The 13,106-nt window shown below is 37.2% G+C and overlaps 1 protein-coding gene across 1 annotated transcript in view; it reads left to right on the forward strand.

Moving 5' to 3' along the window:
• Positions 1 to 4,997: 4,997 nt before the first annotated feature.
• The window catches only part of BDKRB2 (bradykinin receptor B2), a 47,921-nt gene continuing 39,812 nt past the window's right edge, over positions 4,998 to 13,106 (forward strand). The window contains exon 1 of the mRNA XM_074213024.1: positions 4,998 to 5,163. The gene's annotated coding sequence lies outside the window, so the exon portion shown is untranslated. The remainder of the gene's footprint in view (positions 5,164 to 13,106) is intronic.

Here is a 13,106-nt window from a genome sequence, read left to right on the forward strand (position 1 = left end):
TTTTTTTAAACTGGAATCAAATTATCAGAGAATCTCATAATTTCATAGCTGAAAGGGATCTCAGAAATTATACAGTCCCAACTATAGTTGTGTCAAAATCGTCCTACAAAACTCTCTGCAAGTGGTTTCATTTAAAACACCTCAAATGACAGGGTAGGTTCAATGGTTTGCTGGAACTGGATCTTATGATAAGCTCAAAACTGGAATGGTAAATGTGCCAAATTCTGAAAATTGGACTTGATTTTTTTTGCTGATTGTCTAAAATTAAGTGATAAAGAAAATATTAATAATATAGTTTCAACTTCAAAGTATGTAGTACATTTTTGTTGTTTTTCTGTAGAGTTGGTTATAGATAACTTGAATTCTTGAGGAATTTTTTCTTTTAATGAGCCTAAATCACATTCAAATTATCTTTACTCATCATAGCTCTGATCCTTATAATGAAAAAAATGAATCTAATTCCTTATAGCCCTTCAAATACCTGAAGACAAATGTACTCTTTCTCATCTTTCCCCTATCTTCTATTCTTGATGCTAGACCAGCTAAATATCTCACAGTGGCTTCTCACCAGCCTTGTCCACCTTTCTCTAGAACTATAATATATTGACTGCTCCTACTGAAATCAAAGCAAACTTCTTAAGGACAGGAACTATATCACTTTGCTATTTATATTACCAGTGTCTATCACAATGCCTAGTATAATATAAAAGGCACTTAATAAATGTTTTTTTTCATTCATTCATTCATGGACACCAAGTTCAGTGATGATGTGACTGAATCAGATCACTTGGTCAATTGGGATTGAAACTCAGGTGACTCTGATGTTAATTGTATTAATGAAGTCTTAGATCAAAGGATTTTGTGATTCCTTTGGCTTCATTTTCATGCTATACTAGTGATTGATATCAAACTTCTAGTCTGCTAAAACTCCAAAATATTTGTAATTCTCTTTGGTCCACTTATCCCAAGACACTCTCCCAGGCAATGATAATAGTCCAGTCCCATTGCTATAAGGGTCAGACCACCTAAGGGTGGTCATGTCAGGACCTGAGTCTACACTGCTTTCCCACATGAGCCAAACAAGATCCCCCTAGGAATTCAGTAGAGCTGACTATCTAGTCTGATCCATGGCTAAGTGCCTGACTAATAACTGGGCAAAGATCATTTTAGCCCCTATATAAACTCCCCCACATGACCTAATTCTTAGAACCACTCTCCAACCAAGGATAATTCACTCCAGTCCACCATAGCCCTTTCCCCTGAATGAGTTCTTCTGCTTATAAGTATATACTGATAAACTTGCTTGTCTGAATTCAACCTCTATGATCCTTGGAGCCCTGCTCCACAGCTGTCTTACCAGGACCCAAATGAATTTTCCTAAACATACCTGACTCTGGCACTGGGTCAGAATATCCTAAACCTATCCACCGTTTCTAGCCTAACTTTCAGGAAACTGCATCTCCCTCCAAAGATTCATCTTAGGGATCTTAGAGAGCAACAATTGAAAGTATAAATACTGTCTCTCAAGAGGAAGGATTCCCCATTTCTCTGTTTCTGGACCTAGGACCATTTGTGTTCCCTTGTGTTCCCTTCCATCCTGACGTTTTTAGGAGTAGAACAATGGGGGCGGCTAGGTGGCATAGTGGATAAAGCACCGGCCTTGGAGTCAGGAGTACCTGGGTTCAAATGCGGTCTCAGACACTTAATAATTACCTAGCTGTGTGGCCTTGGGCAAGCCACTTAAGACCATTTGCCTTGAAAAAAAAAACCCTAAGAGTAGAACAACGTTGTATCCAATCATGCATTTTCTATCTTACATTTGTGGAATTGATTTTTTGAAATAAATATGTCTAGAATGATTTTATACATAAATACATGTGTGTCTAATTGTCGCCATCTCTAGGAAATAGGGGAAAAAGAAAAAAGGAAGAAATTTACATGGTAATTTTATTATATATTTAAAAGGAATAGCAAGTTTTATATATATTTGATTTGAAGTTTCATGTGCAGTCATCTCTTTTAATTATAGTATGTTATAGAAATGTTTGTTGTATTCCATAAATTAAAATAATTTTGTATCCTATAAATTAAATAATTTTAATGTACTACTATAAACTTTTTGTAAATTGAGCAGAACAGTTTGTACCATGGTTATATTGTAAACAAAAACAACTTTGAAAAAGAGTACCCTGATCAATGTAACATAAAATGATAAATTGTGGTTTCCAATATTTAGCAGTGATTTTTAAGGTATGTATTTTTAGAATGGCCAGTATACAGACTTATTTTACTTAAGTATTCTTATTTCCTACAAGGGAAAGGTTGTGTTATTTACTTTCTTATTTTGAGGAGGAGATTTATAGGTGGTAGAAGAAATGTGGGCAAAGGGGCAATGATATTCCCCAAAAAAAAGAAAAGAAAGGAGTATCAATGAAGTATTTTAAAAGACACAGAAGAGAGCAGAAAGAAGTTCAAAAGAGGACACAAATAGGGCAATAATGGAATTGAATATCACCTTTACACATAATATATATGCAAATAAATCTATATGTGTGTGTGTTTCTAAAAAAAAATAAGTTTTTGAAAGCCCAGGATATAATCTCAGAAAAAGTACCTAAAATCAACTGTAAAAACTAGGTCCAACCAGGCAATCCCTTTTAAGAGATGCTAACAATTCCCAAGAATGAATTAGAAAGTGAGAAGCAGCACTGAGGGAAGAAAGATAGGTCATACCCCATGAAAGAAAAGTTAGTCAGTTCCAATGAATCAGGCAGAAGCCAGATGCAAGAAGAACTCATCTCCCAATGGAACACAGAAAATTCACAAAACAGGAAAAGGGGAGGCTACAAGAAGTCAAGTGGAGCTAGGAGAATGGCAACACAGCTGCTACATGGAGCAGGAATAGGACTATAAGAATGAGACTGGCTGAGTAGATCAAGCATGAGAAAATTCTATATCCCAGAAGAGGAGGAAGAAGAGGAGGAAGAGAGAGAGAGAGAGAGAGAGAGAGAGAGAGAGAGAGAGAGAGAGAGTCAGTCTCCTATGCACCAAGTTCTGTGCAAATTGTTTCTAAAATATTGTTTTCATTTAATCCTCAGAACAATCCTAGGAGGTAGGTTCTATCATCTCCACTTTACAGTTGAGTAAACTGAGCCAAACAGTTTTCATGTGACTTGTTCAGGGTCACACAAGTATATGAAGTTGTATTATATAATTCAAGCCCTGACTCCAGACCCAGTACTCCATCTTTTGCCACATCTGAATAGAAGTACTAACTGTGTAACCCTAGTCAAGTCATTTAACCCTGTTGGCTTTAGCTTCCTCACCTATAAAATGAGCTAGATTCCCAAATGAGATCACAGAGTTGAACAATTGAAACAAAACTAAACAACAACACACATACAATGAGAAGACAGATTTTATGCCATCTCAGCTTTTCCCCATATTTAAAAAAACTCATTCACAAAGGTATCTCTACAGGTTGGCTGCATATGTATCCAAAGATCAGGCACAGTTAAAACAGGAGTCACTTAGGCTAACTTTGTGCAGAATCATTGCTATTTCTGTGGTTACTCCATATCAGGAAGTCTGGAACCACACCCCTTATCAAATGCCTGCTTATACTAGGACACTCGTACGTAACAAGTTCACTGCCAAGAAGAAAGAAAAGGGGAGGGAGAGGGAGAGGGAGAGGGGGAGAGAGAGAGAGAGAGAGAGAGAGAGAGAGAGAGAGAGAGAGAGAGAGAGAGAGAGAGAGAAGAAGAAGAAGAAGAAGAAGAAGAAGAAGAAGAAGAAGAAGAAGAAGGAGAAGGAGAAGGAGAAGGAAGAAGGAGAAGGAGAAGGAGAAGGAGAAGAAGAAGAGAAGAAGGAAAAGAAGAAGAAGAAGAGGAGGAGGAGGAGAAGGAGGAGGAGAAGGAAGGAAAGAAGGAAGGAAGGAAGGAAGGAAGGAAGGAAGGAAGGAAGGAAGGAAGGAAGGAAGGAAGGAAGGAAGGAAGGAAGGAAGGAAGGAAGAGACTGCCTTAGAATCAGAAGACCTGGGTTCCAATCCCAAGCTTCCTACTCACAGCCCAGGAAACCTTGGCCAGAACACCCTCCAATCTCAGATTCTTCCTCTGTATTCAAGGTGGTAGAACTAAGTGACCTCAAGAGTCTCTCTTCTATTTCTTCCATCTATGACCCTAAGATAGCAGTTCAAATCCCATATCTACTACTTTATTTGTCTAAAATTTTGAGCTTAGCTATCTCATCTTTGGAGAAAATTGGTTAGGTTATGGAATATCTAAAATCTCTTTTAGTTTTCATACTCTATAGGTCCTAACACAGGCAAAGTGCTTTTTAAACAAAAAATAGTATATAAATGTGAGTTATAGAATATGCCAAATATGTGACCAAGGAGACAACTGTTTTTCAGATACAATACAAATTTTTCACACTCTCTCTAAGCCTTAAACTCATAGACTCAGGGGCGGCTAGGTGGCATAGTGGATAAAGCACCGGCCCTGGAGTCAGAAGTACCTGGGTTCAAATCCGGTCTCAGAAACTTAATAATTACCTAGCTGTGCGGCCTTGGGCAAGCCACTTAACCCCGTTTGCCTTGCGAAAACCTAAAAAAACTCATAGACTCCTAGAGCTGTGAGAGACCAAATTTACTCCAACCCCTTCATTATACTGGAAACTAAGACCCAAAAAGGGAAAGTAATTTCCACACGTTTCTGTAGCAAGTAAGTGTGCAGTATTATGCCTAGATACTTCACCTATTCATGACTTATTTTTTCTCAGTAAAAATTATTATATCTGGCTAATAAACAAAACCACTTCCCTAAAATATATTGTATTATATCTGCACATTTTGTATTTCTGGTCATTTGCCTGTAACGGATCATTCAGCCCCTCCTCAAGTATGTTACTTTGTGAAGAAAAGCCCTACTCCCCCCCAGAGCTCCTGAAAAGGATTCAAAGCCCCAGGGGCGGGGCCCAGGAGGAGGAATATCCAGGAATCAGATTACACCATCATCACTAACAACTGAAAGATGAGTTGCTCCTTCAGCTCCTGACTTGGCTTCCGAGAATTTAGTAGGATCCCAGAAAGTTCCAGTCTTCACCGAAGAGAGGCTGAGTGTGTTCCGCAAGGGCTGTGTGTGTGTGTGTGTGTCTCCTAAGGAGGTAGGTGCCTCTTTTTTCAGACCTAAATGAAGGACGAAAGCATTGTTGAAGGTCGGATTTGGGTTGGATTTTGTCGCCTTTCAGTCCTTCCTAACTTGAGCTATTTCCAAGACAAAGAATGGGTGTGTTCCTGTACCAGAACTCCCTGCCAAAGTTCACTATTTATGTGGAACTCCAGTTAAGACAAATCCCAAATTAACACAATCAGGGACCCACAGCCTATGAAAAGGGAATTAAGACTCGAAGGACACAAAATATATAGACCTTTCAATCACAGAACCTGGATATGAAAACGGGAAGAGGCTTTAGAATTAAAGCATTTAAAATGCTGGAACTGGAAGGAAATTTAGGAATGTCTGACAGGTAATTCACCTGCTTAATTTTACAAAGCCAAAGTTCAGACCCTGCCAGGAGAAGTGTGCCTTCTTAAAGGATTTATTTTCAGAAATAGTTGATAAAGGGGGCAGATAGATTTGTTGTGGTGGCAAGAGCCCTTGAATGGGATTCCAGAACTTCACTTCTCCAGTTTACTAATTCACTATGAGATCTTGGCAAGTTTCTTTCTCTCCAGGTCTCAGTTACCTGAGGCTGTTACAGTAAGTAGTAGATCTCCAATATCTTTTTTTGGATATGTGTGCATGTGTGTATTTGAGATTTATTAACTGGTTTTTTGTTTGAGTTTTTTTTTTTTTTTGCTTTAAGATTTAAGTCATTACTTGCCTCCATGCAGAACTATCCAAACGAATCTGAAAACCTAGATTCTCCTCCCTGTCTTGGCCCTAATCGAATGTGTGATTTTGGGCAACTCACTTCACAGGTCCAGAACCAGTTTTCTTCACCTTTAAAAGTAAAGGGAGTTGTATTAAATGATATCTAAACTCTTCCAAATCTAAATTTCTTTCCTTTTGTGATTAATACTCTCTTTTTCTAGATAATGTTGATAATAATAGCTCTTTTAACATGTACTGACTTACTTAAATCCTCAGAATAACATTTCCAGCGTTAGATGCTGCCACTATTCTTTTTCCCATTTTACAAAAGAGAAAAATTGAAATTCAAAGAAGTGGTGACTAACCTAATGCCTCACAGTCCCACTACAAATTATAATGTATATCAATCAAGCAATAAGCAATCATTGTGTACCTAAGTGAGCATTGCACTAATACAAAGACAAAAACAAAAGGACCTGCCCTCAGAGAGCTTATAATCTATTAGAGGTTATACAAATACAAAATAAATATAAGTAATCATCTAAAGTCAAATTTGAACTCAGGTCCTCTTGACTCTAGAGCTGGTGCTCTTAGCCACTGCACTACCTAGTCTGGTCTCAGATACTTGATATTTACTGGCTATGTAACCTTGTGCATATTATCTAACCCAATTGCCTCATATCCAAGGTCATCTCCAGTCATCCTGATTCATATCTGGCTACTAGCCTCAAATGTCTCTGGAGGAGAAAGTGAGGCTGATAACTGCACATCATCCTCTCACTCAAATGCAGTTCATTTGCCTGTCATGGCATAACCTCCCTGATGTCTTGGTTTTCTTCAATTAGAAAGGACAAACATCATCAAATAAAGGTTAATAAGGAAACACTAACAACTGGGGAAATCAGGTGACCTTTGAATTTATTTTTGAGGGAAGCTTAAAAGTTCTAAGAGATAGAAATGAAGAGGGAGTGTTTTCCGGGTGTAGAAGAAAATCAGAGCAAAGGAACAGGGATATAAGATGGAACTCTACTTGTCAGAAATAGCAAAATGGTCCGATTGGCATGAAAGGGCATAGGATAGAACTTGCTAAAACTCAAACTTCTCAGAAGCCAAACCAGGAAGGAACAACTTACTTTTCAAATGGTTGAAATAGAAAGTTGGTTTTGAGGTTATGAAGAGTTTTAAAAGTCAAAGAAATGAATACTTGATCTTAGAGGCAAAAGGAATCCCCTGGGGTTTTTTAAAAAGAGGAATTAACATAATTAGACCCTAAAATTTAGGAAAACACTTTGGTAATTGTGGGGAGGATGGATTAGAGTGAGGAGAGACTCAAGACTGGGAGACCAATAAGGAGATGTTAAAACAATCTGGGTAAGCAGGGATGAGGACCTAAACTGAGTTGGTCTTGTAAATAGAGTCAAAGGAATGGATGTCAGAAATGTTGTAGAGGTAAAATTGAAAAGACCTGGCTAGTGAGGTAAAAGAGAGAAAGATGAGAATGAGTCACAAAGCATAATCAGAGACTCTTGATTGGTTATACTGAATTGTACTACCTGTGAATTCACTGAAGCTGTGAATATGGGAGAGTGAAAAGATTTACCCATGATGGAAATGGAGTTTTCCTGTGGTTCTTATTGTGGTCCTGTCATTTCCACTTGAAATGAAGGTGAAATAGTTCTCATTAAATCAATTCCCCTAGGCAGGAACATGCCTCCATTCTCTGTTTTTTAACTTAAGCCACAAAGAGACAAGATGATCCATTCTTTGGAATGACATTGTCAGTCATTATTGTTAACTTCAAAGATCTGGCAATTAGTACTCAGAGTCAAACTACAAGATAACCAAATAGCAGAATAAGTCAGATCTAAAAACCCAGAGATTTGTATATATGCATACATAGGTTCAGGGGGAAATTAGCACCATACCGTTCATTCTCACAATCCATAAAGAGGTAGCACTGTACAGGATATCCAATCCTGAGCCCAGCTTCCTATACTCTGAGAGAAACTTTGTGACCCATTAATACCAAATATGCATGGAACCCCACTGCACACTGCCCTGATTCAAAGTCAACCTATTTCTGTTACTGTACTTATTATGCTCTCACTAGTAGTGTCAATGAAGGCACTCACCTTATCCAAATCATTTGTTAGAGTATTCGGCTTTAAGACACTCTTACCCTAAACTGGGGACCTGGATACCAAGGCTATACTAGTCCTTCATCAAGCAACACTATGGTCCCTGCTTTTTAATGAAGGGATACTCTCCCTCTCTGCTTTATTCTGGGCAGCTAGGTGATTAAATAGATCAACGAACTTTGCTCTTACCAATTAATAGGCTGAGTGCTCTATTTAAGGAGAAATAACATATAACATCTATTATTCCAAACAGTAGTTGGCTGGGTATAAGTACAAATATGGACCTGACTGTCCTTAATTAAAGTACATCATTTGTCTCTCCTGAGATAGAGTAATAAAAGGGAAGGTTGGGATGGCAAGAAACAATAATAATGGAGAGATTAGCTGGCCTTTGAGTTGAACTTTGATGGAAATCTAATGATTCTAAGAGAAAGAAGTGAAGAGAGAGAGCAAAAGCTCTAGTAAGTGTCTGACTTGCCTGTTAGAAGGAATTGCAGAGAAACATAAGGAGAAGCGTTACAGGGAAATAAAAAAAAAGGAGATGGAAGCAGGGCCTTAGCCAGAAAAGCATAGCCTAAGGCATGAGTATGTTACTGTAACACAGGTTGTCAATGATGTTCTTAGCAACTGCTGTCCTCCTCCACAATTTCAAAGAACCTTCCAGTCAAATTCTGAAAACAAAAGCAAAAAAAATTATAGTTCTTTGAGTAATTCCTGCATTCAAATCTTCCTTTGATGACTCAGTATGACAGGAATGAAACCGGGAGTTTTTCAAGGCTGTCTTGGTCTTCAATCAAGAGAAAGTAAGGACAGGAATCACATCAATATAAAACAATCCATTTATTCACCTCGGAGTAAAACTTTCCGCAATAATTATTCTAGATGTCTTCTAAATCCCCCCAATAAATTCCCTCCCCAACTTCAATCTTTTTATTTCTTATTCTATTCATAAGAGCAAGGCCATTTGCTGTGATAGCCCTCATTTCCTATTCTCTGTGCCATAAAAATTCCAACTTGCTAAACCTTACTCTTCTACTAATTCCCACCTACTAAGGGATTTTACTTCATTATTGACTGATAATAAAAATTAAATTAAATTGAACAAGCATTTATTTAAAAACCTACTATGTTTAAGGAACTATTGACACATAAACACACAAAAGTCAACTATAAGCCTCAGGGAAGAAGAGCAGAAATATACATATATACACATAAATAGAAAATTTGGTAGATTTAAGGACAAGAGAACTACAATCAAGAATGAGGCATAGGGGCAGCTAGGTGGCACCGGCCCTGGAGTCAGGAGTACCTGAATTCAAATCTGGCCTTGGACACTTAATAATTACCTGTGTGGCCTTGGGCAAGCCATTTAACCCTATTGCCTTGCAAAAAAAAAACTAAAAAAAAGAATGAGGCATGGCTTTCTGAAGAAGGTAGCATCTGAGCTAAGTCTTTTAAAAAAGGCAAGGATTCTGAAAGCAAGCATATTCTAGGAATGGGAAATAGTCTGCAAACATATAAAAGTAAGCTAAGAATTGTCAAGGAAGTAATATAAAATTAAAATTAAAAGGCAGTTAGGAACTAGATTGTGCAGGACTTTAAATTATAGGCTACACAGTTGGTATTTTATCTTAGAGGTAAAGGTAGCATTTGATCATTTGGGGGCATGGTTGCAATAACTCAATTTTATGTAGATTTTTCAAATTGCAAAGTACTTCATAATAATCACATGAAGTATATAGCTAGAATATTATGTTCATTTTACAAATGAGAAAGCCAAACTAAGTGATTCACCCACTATCACATTAGTTAATAAATATTAGATTCAAGATATAATTAGCCTTAATTATTTCTTCTTCTTCTTCTCATTGCAAATAAAATGCCCATCCTACCTAAACATCCAGAATAAGAGCTGCAATAAACTAGAATTTCTAACCTCACTTTATTGATTGGATAAATAGAATTGTTTGGAGTCTGAAGAGGCTGATGATTTATCTATATAGCTACTCATCTATTCCAGTAGTTGGTACCAGCAGACATGATTGAGAAATCTGGGGAAAGTGATGATCAACCTCAACATAAATTGGAGATTAGGTGTCAGTTATATGATATAGACCCTTACTGATCTCTATTTATCAGTTACTTTCCAAGGATTTGGTAAATAAGGGTGATCAGGCCAGTCTTGCAAAAGAAGGAAGAAGGAAGCCATTATTAAGTGCCCACTTTGGGTCATCCACAAAGTGCTTTACTAATATTAATTCATTTGATCCTCACAACAAACCTGGTTCTATTGTAATCTTCATTTTGTTGTTGAAAAAACTGAGGCAGTTAGATGTTAAGTGACTGTGTAACTTGAGTCACATAGTAAGTGCCTGAGGCTATATTTGAACTCAGGTCTTCCTGACTTCAGGACCATCACTCTATCCACTGTACCACCTAGCAAAGCCTTCAGTTTGTGGGCAACATCAAAATGCCTGAGGATGCAGCAGGTTTGGGAGACATTTATATTATACTAGTACTTTCTAAAAAACTGCAAAGTAGCACAAAGTCTTCATTTTCATCTTTACTCCTGGACTATGAGAATCGTTCTAAAGAATGAACTTTTTAAAATAGATTATGATAGAAAAAGAGTCAGAGTCCTGGATTCTGATTCAGAAGACCTGGGTTCTGATCCTAACTGAATTACTTTCTACCTGTGTGACTTTGAACTAGTTGGTTATTCTAGATCTCAGTTTCCTCATGTGGCAAAAAAGGGGGGCGGGAAGAGGGTAGGTAAAATGACCTCAAAAACTCCTTCTAGCTCTAAATCCTATGAATTCATGACCTTGCAAGAACATCAATCATTCAGTATGCTACATTTTTCTAAGGAAGGAATGTGATCTCCAAAGTTTCTTCTAACTCTGAGAATTCATTCTTTACTGATATGACATAGTAGAAGTCCTGGACTTTAGTTTAAATTCTTTCCTCAAAAGCTCTGTAAACTTGGGCAAATTATGTGCTTTTTCCTAGGTCTCAGTTTCCATATCTGCAAAATAACAGAGACAAATTAATCCCTTTATACACTTAAAACTCAGTCAAAATTAAATGCACATTTATTGAAGCAAGAACTATTTATCTTGCTTACAAAATGGCAATTAAAAATCCTAATTTTTAGAAGACATTTTTTTGTCTGTATGGTAGTTTGATTAAGCCAAAGAGTATGCTGTTTGATCATCCTAAAATCCTGGTGTGCAAAGGCAAGGTAGCCTTTGTCTCCTAAGTTTAAAATAAAGTCAGATAACAGGAGCGACATCTCTTTCTGCTTGCAAATCCTAGAGTTTCATCCTGCCCTACTATTCTGTGATTTAAAAAGAATGTGTTATAGTGAAGAAAGTATTGGATTTAAAATTAGGAGAGCTTTAGATTTGTTCTCTTTAGCTCTAGGGAGCAGAACCAGGAACAACAAATAGACATTGCAAAGAAGGAAATTTAATTTCATGTAAGAAAAATACTCTTTAACCACTAAAAGCTGTCCAAAAGTGGAATGGTCTGATTTGAAAGATGTTGGTTTCCTCTTCATTGGAACTCTTCAAATAGAGGCTAGATGAGCACTTGCAAGTATGTTATAATGAGTTCCTCTGGGTTATGGAATGGACCAGATGACCACTGAGGCCCCTTCAAACTCTTTGTGATCCTGGGTCCTGGGTTAAAATCTCAATCCTTGCACTTATTACCTATGTTGTTGTTTTTTCAATTGTATTCATCTCTTTGGAACCCCATTTGAGGGTTTTCTTGGCAAAGATACTGGAGTGTTTGCCATTTCCACAGATGAGGAAACTGAGGAAAACAGGTTTAACTTGCCCAGGTCACACAGCTAATAAATATCTGAGGTTAGATTTGAACTCAGGTCTTCCTGACCCCAGGAATGACTCTCTATCCACTATCCACCTAATTGCCCCAAAGTATGAGGTACCAACATTCTAACATTTAAAATGTAACCAGGTCAAAATTATTATAAATCTGGGATCAGGGAGGAGTGGCTAGAAAGCTTTACGGAGACATCAGGATGATGAGGCAACAGACAACAAAGGAATATGACAAAAGGCATTGTAGTGGTCTGAACCTGTACCAGAGTCAGAGTTCTCAAAGGGTGGGGCCAAAGGAGTCAGATTCTCAATGTCAGAACTCAGCAAAAGTATTCAAAGCACTTTCACAAGCAGTGTCCTTAAATCCTGAAGAAGCCTGGGAAGTGGATCTGAGGAGAATCCATTTCAGAGCTAGAAGGGAACTTTAGAGAGCATCTTATCTAACCTCCTTTTGTTATAGAAGATAAAACTGAGACCTGATGGGGGAATGGGTAGGGGTAGGGGGGAGAGACCTCTTCCAAGTTTAGTAAGTGGAAGATCAAGGAGGAGAACCCAGGCTTTCTATTATCAAATTTAATGTTCACTCTATTATATAAATATACTCTCTATTATCAAATTTAATGTTCACTCTATTATATAAATATACTCTCTATTACATAAATGTATCATGAGGCTATAAGAGGAAACATGACATGAAGAACCACATTCCAACATTGCCATCAGTATCAGTAAACATTTATTCAGCACCTACTATGTACCAGGAAATGAGTAATTTACAGGGTAGGAAAGCAAAAACAAACTCAAAGCAACTCATTAGTCATCATATCTTCCAGCCTTAGAGTCATTAAAAGCACTCTTCTTCATCATCACCCATTGCAAACCCTTGAGTCATTATGATGGGAAGTAGGTTTACTCCAAGATTCCTAACATTGTACCTAACATTAAATCAATGTACCTAACATTAAATCAACGTTAGGAAAATGTTTTGTTATTTCAAATTGAAATCTAAGATAATCAAATTTGTTATATCAAATTGAAATCAATAGCATTTTTGTAAGGACCAACTAAAATAACAAACTTAATGTTTTGAAGTTATAAAGTACTAAAAAAAAGCTAAGCTATTATTGTTATATCTGTTCTGTGTCAAAAAAATACTTTGAGAGAAATTAATAGGACAAGAGGATTTTTGAGCTGGGAGTGACTTTAAAATATCATCTTATCTGATACTCTCATTTATAGACTGAAGAAAC

The sequence above is a fragment of the Macrotis lagotis genome, chromosome 1, assembly GCF_037893015.1.
Source record: "Macrotis lagotis isolate mMagLag1 chromosome 1, bilby.v1.9.chrom.fasta, whole genome shotgun sequence".
Taxonomy (NCBI): domain Eukaryota; kingdom Metazoa; phylum Chordata; class Mammalia; order Peramelemorphia; family Peramelidae; genus Macrotis; species Macrotis lagotis.